Here is a 6,000-nt window from a genome sequence, read left to right as displayed (position 1 = left end):
AGTTTGATGAACTTCTGCTGGCAATTTAGGGTTTCCAGGGACCTTTGCTCCCAGTAGAACTGGGCAGAGAATGGTAATTCCATTTCATAAATAGTTCTGGTTTGTTTGGGGGTTTTTTTTGGTTTTCATTCTGAATCATAATGAATCCACATTTTGAAACCATCTACACACAAAAATTACCATTCCCCCGTCCCACCCCCCCAACCTCTAGGTGGGTCATTCTAGTGGTGTCTAGCCAAATAATTTCTCACTTTGGAATTTACCCATGCTGATTTCAATTTTTTTATTTACTTTTTGCAAGTCAAAAAATTCTTCCGTCAACCTAGCAGTGTCTACAAAGGGGGTTAGGTCAGTTTAATTACACCACACAGGACATGACATTTTTCACAACCCCGAGAGACACAGTTAAACCAATCTACCTTTGTAAAGTAGACCAGTCCTAAAGAACAGCTGAAGTGAAGATAACAAGTGCAACTTTAACCCTACTCTTTTTGTGAATATTATGATACAGACTTTAATCCTATGATCACTTAGACCTTGTCTATACTGCAAATGCTTTGCTGGTACAGCTACAGCAGCAGAGTCCCCTATCGTTGGCCGCAGTTTATTCCAACAGAAGGAGTTTTCTGTCAGCATAATAACACATCGTCTCCCTGAATGATGTTAGCTATGCTGGCAGAAGCATTTTTATGGCAGCACAGCTGCATCTTCAGTGGGTTTTTTTTTGCCAGCACAGCTATGTTGGGCAGGGGTGCAAAAAAACCCCAAAAAACCCTAACACACAGCCAATATATTTATGCCAACAAAACCTTGTAGTGTAGATCTAGCTCTACTAACAATAAAATAATCCAACATAATAATACTTTTTTTTCCTGCAATTGCAGATCAATAACTGTAGGATCTTCTAATACTGTGTACTCCTCTGCATATGCCACATAGTCTGTGAAAATCCTAATTTTATTTTTTCTGAAAAGTACAGAGTATACTGCATTTACACCGTTTACTACAGATTACCAGCTGGATTTGCCCCTCCATTACACCATTTTTGTCTTGGTGTGACTCTCTTGAAATCCAGTTTAATGTCTTTAAATATGGTGACAGCTCACTCACAGAGAAAGGACGTGTGGTATGAGGCATCAGAGGAAAGTGCTCTATATATAGATGTTTTACTGAAAACCAGATGAAGGAAGCCAGGACACAGCAGACAGTGGGATACAAGGACCCAGTGGCTCTGCCCCTGGACGATAGGCCCAATTCCTACTGGGGGTGGCAGGGTCTCTCCCCAACTCCCTCACCTTCCAAGGGTAGCAGTAGAGGTTCCCTCGCATCCTTGGTGAGACAGGGGTGGCAAAACGGGCAGCCCCATTACTTATTCCAGCAGTCAGAGTAATAGCTGTTTGGGTGGGTGAATGGTCCAGACCTGCTGCTTTCTTCTCCTTCCATACACACAGTCCTCCACTGGGTAGTGCTGACAGAGCAGTGGGTAACCCCCCACTGAGATGAAAGGGGCTGTTCACACCTCTCAGAACTATTGTTTCAGGATGCCTGTGGCTTCAAGCAGACACCACTGATCACATTGTCGAGCTTCCCTTTGCCATCCTAACAGCTGCAGATTTAACTTTCATTCCTCTCCTCCCCCCCACCCCTCCAAAAAAGTGAGATATTGATGCAATCACATGGGTTGGGTTCCTAGGAATGAGTTTATAGTCCCTGTGCCTTAATCAGTCCTTTCTGGCACTCTATAAATGGGTACTCCAATAAGTGGCAGTCAGCTGAATAGCCCTGCAGACCGGCAAACTCCACATGAAGAAACTCACCTCCTGGGAGCATTAGGTTTCAAAGAGATAGGATCCAGGAGAAAAGCAGACTAGTAAGGGTCGCTAGTTGCTGTTTGTGGAGAACAGCCTGAGCATGTGAGGGGGGCAGTAAATTCCAGAAATCTCTTACACACTGGAGTGGGATCTCCACTGTTCGGGCTGGTATAAGGAAAGAAGAAAGGGGAGCTGCAGAGAGCTGTACAGCTAGGTTTGCAGTCAACAGAAGGCGCAAATACCACATCTAGCTTGTTGCCAGTTGTCTTAACCCAGGTCTTTCTCCCCTCAGAAGCACTGGCCACTCACTCTGCCATATTTTCTTCCTCTCCCCCAGATACTGGGTGACTTACTCTAGGGATACAGTCTTGGCTGCAGGAGGGAAGATGAGTGAGTGGCCCGCATGGCTGCCTGAATAATGAAGAAATCAGGGATCAGGTTTCCCAGGCTCTCTCACACACACTCTCATTGACACACAGGCTTCGACAGACAAATGCATTCCTCTCCAATTGTCTGTTTATATGGAATTTAGCTGGTTTGTGTATGTATGTGTGTGTACACACATGCACACACATACCCACACACCACATACCACATGCAAAGGATGGGAAAGCTTCCTATGTTATCGATACCAGAGACTTGCCTTGGCTATCTGTCGATCAAGCAGAAATATAGGGAAGCAGCAATTGGCTGGAAGGCCTGTCAATCCAAGGAAAAAACAGTGTAACCCCATCCCCCAACCTTTCTGGGGTTAAGAGTAAGGCTGGAGTGTGTCTGAAGATAGAGCTCCCTACAGTGGCAACTTTAGGCCACGTGGCTGCGGAGTCTTCAAAGGGAAGGATTTGTTCAGCAGAGTGAACCCCTCACAGTCAAAGGGCTGCTATTGAGTCAAGTGCAGGAAAGAAACCCTGGTATTATTCAAGCCATGAAAACGGGTGAGGATCTGTTTGTGTCCAAATATGGTAGACATTTACGGGTCATTCTAAACCAGCAGTTTCTAACAGCCTTAAAAACTTTCCTAACCTCCCCAGACCCCCTTAAATGTGAAATTCCCAACCCCTTCCTCCTCCCCCCACCCAAAAAAAAAGACATCTGCCCAAGACCTGATATAGAGAAGATTCATCCTGGGCTATTGACAGTTTAGCTATACATAAAAATGTCATGTCTTTAAACTCTGATAGCGGATCTCACATACTGTTGACTAGGCAAGAGGGGAAGGGTTCATTCCCAGCATTTGCTTCTGGTCCTGGAAAGGCATGAAATAATGGACTTAGAGACCATGACATGTTTAGTTCCATGAAAGCTGTTTAAGGTGATTTGTGGAGACGTTTTACATTTATTAGACACATTTTTCTCTCCCTCACAGCTTGGTACTTTGGACTCGTTGGGGGCTAGGTTCTGTCCTGCATATCACAGGGCACAGCCCAGAACAGGAGCTTCAGTGGGGAAAAAATGACAATGCCATCTCTGTGCTGCCCAAATTTGGAGCTGTTCCGGAGACTAATGAGGCTCCTGGCATCAGTTACAGCATTCTTGTGTTGCAAAACAGCTCCATATGAAATAGCCAGAGTGTAGAGCGCTACAGTCACACTCTCTGTTGTACCAGGCCCACCCATGAATACACCTACGGCCTGGACTGCCATGGGGATTGTCTGGTGTAGGTCTTTTACACTTCTGTAGGCCCAATGGTTAATGCACTGCATCATGGGAATAATCAGCTTGGGGGGTGGGGGGATCTAACTCGGTTCTGCCCTCTTTACTCCACCAGAGAGGCATAAAGGCAGTACCACGTTCCAGAATCAGAGCCCTGATAACCAAGGCACCTGGTTTTGTATGGGGAGAGAGACATAAAATAACCTCTGTGTGCACATATGTGTGTATTCTGCTCATGTTTTCCCACATTCCAGTTACCTTCACTCTAATTATCTCCTTTGATGTGCAGTTCACTCATTAATCAAATAAATTATTCCCGTGATTAACATTGCTAACTGGAATATCTAATTCAGTTCTTCTTAGACCATCTGTGCCTAATAAATTAAATAAAGACTATGCAACATTCTTTGATCATGGAACAAAGGAAACGGTTACATTCCATATTGCAAAACCAGCACAGGGTTCAGTAGGATGGGCAGTCTTTGATGTGAAGATGCCATACTGAAACAGCTGGGGATGCTTCTGTCAAGACTAAGGCTATGTCTACTCTACCACTTATGTCACTCAGGGGTGTGAATAAAACACCCCTCTTACCAACATAAGTTACATCAATGTAAGTGTCTGTGTGGACAGTACTAAGTTGGCGGGAGAGCTTCTCTCGCTGACAGCTACCGCCGCTTGTTGGGGGTGATTTAATCATGTCCATGGGCGAGCTCTTCCTCATTGGCACAGAGCCGCTACACGAGAGATCTTACAGCAACACAGCTGAATTGGTACAGTTGTGCTGCTGTAAGCTCTCTAGTGTAGACATGGCCTAAAATGCAATAATATCAAAGCTGAAGGAATTTGCCCAGCAACCACCTGAACTACTATCTGGCTCCATCCAAAATTGACAGGCTCTCGTTTTCATGAATATCAAACATAGGTGTCCCTTCTGCATTAGTAAGTCCATCTTAAACTCAGTTGTGTCCCAGAAAAACTATAACATTCTTTGCCTGTCTAGTCTGTCATATTCTTTTAATCTGGTTAGTAGTACCAAATTTGGCTGTTTCCACATGGCCCAGAGATATACATGTGGAGGGGACTCTGCAGATGGATCTCTCCCTCACCTGTGGAAAAGGAGTTCAGAAGCTTCTGAGGTAAAATCTCTCACCACTTCCCACTTTTTCTTTGTGCTGTAACATAGGGGTGATGGCATGGAGAAATTGAAAACTACTACACTGGGGGCAAGGGACCAAGGAGGAATGGGTGAAAATGAAAGGATGCACATTGTCCTTCCCACTGACCCTGCAGATTTCCCCCACAGAAAAGCAACACAGGCTCTGGCTGTGTTATCTTTTACGTACACCCATTGTGCATTGTAGGTGCTCCTTAAAGGGGAGCCCTGAAGCCTCCTTAATGTGGCCAGACCCTAAATTTCCCTGGTGGGCAGGGCCAGATTAACCTTTTCCATTGCTGTAATTAATCCACCTCTCCAAGTGGAGGTAGGTAGGTCGATGGAAGAATTTATCCGTCGATCTAGCCATGTCTTCACCAGATGTTGTATCAGCTTAACTGTGCACACAGCAACACAGCTAGCTCAAACTACATTTTAAATGCAGTCCAGGCCACATAATGAAAAGATGGCCGCTGCCCCAAAGAGCTTAGCTTTTAATATACATCATTTTCTTTACGACATTTTCCTCTGGTATTCTGCTATTTCTTTTGTCTGGGATCTTTCCTTCTATGTACCACTTCCCCTTTTCACGCAAATTAAAGCCTCCATTGCCTAAAATCCAGGAGCCTGATTCCTATGCTGTTTAAATGGAGGCCATCAAACCAGTGCATCCCTCAAAGAAAAGCCGTGCTCTGTAAACCAGCACTCCTCCACTCTGTATAATCCTGCTTCATTCGACCTCGGCACTGTCAGATCCCTGCAAAGATTGTTGTCTTCAGTTCCAGGGTCAAGTCTCCAAAGTCATCTAATATTCTGCCCATTAAACTGCCGGCTGTTTCATTACAACCTTAGCACATTCATTAGCCTGGCATGGTTTTTTTTTTTCCCATCCTGCCCTCTTTCCCAATCTACTGTTCTTCCCTCATTAGCCTACAGCTATCTCCTGCAGTGACCTGTTGATAAATCCTTCCCATTGCCTGATCTTTCTCAGTAACTCCAGCTGCCGCTCCTGTCCACATGGCTTCTCCTGGAAAAGGGTAACCAGCTTGCACTTTGTGGAGAGGAAGACCCCTACATCTTCTTGTCACAGCAGGAGCATCACGTATCTACATTGTTTATCTTAGTTCAGTGACTGCTGCTGTTCCTTGCTGTTGTACCTCTGGTCTCATGGGGTGCAGCCACTGCGGTGAATGACGGAGACCTTTCCGCAGGGGTCCTAGATTGTCACTATCCTGTTGACGTTCCCCTCTAAGACTCAGGCATTCTCACTTTTTGGTCTGCCTCACCTTCTCTTATGTGATTGCACCTGTGTCTGGACTTGTTCTAGCATTAGCTTGTTCTTCCCTCTTGTTTTCTGAGTGAATCCAGCATTGGTAAAAA

This window comes from Emydura macquarii, unplaced genomic scaffold, assembly GCF_026122565.2.
Source record: "Emydura macquarii macquarii isolate MOO-44397 ecotype Brisbane River unplaced genomic scaffold, CSIRO-AGI_Emac_v2 contig_2205, whole genome shotgun sequence".
In the NCBI taxonomy this organism is placed as follows: domain Eukaryota; kingdom Metazoa; phylum Chordata; order Testudines; family Chelidae; genus Emydura; species Emydura macquarii.
The sequence above is the reverse complement of the archived record's forward strand: the minus strand, read 5'-3'. Positions refer to the sequence as shown.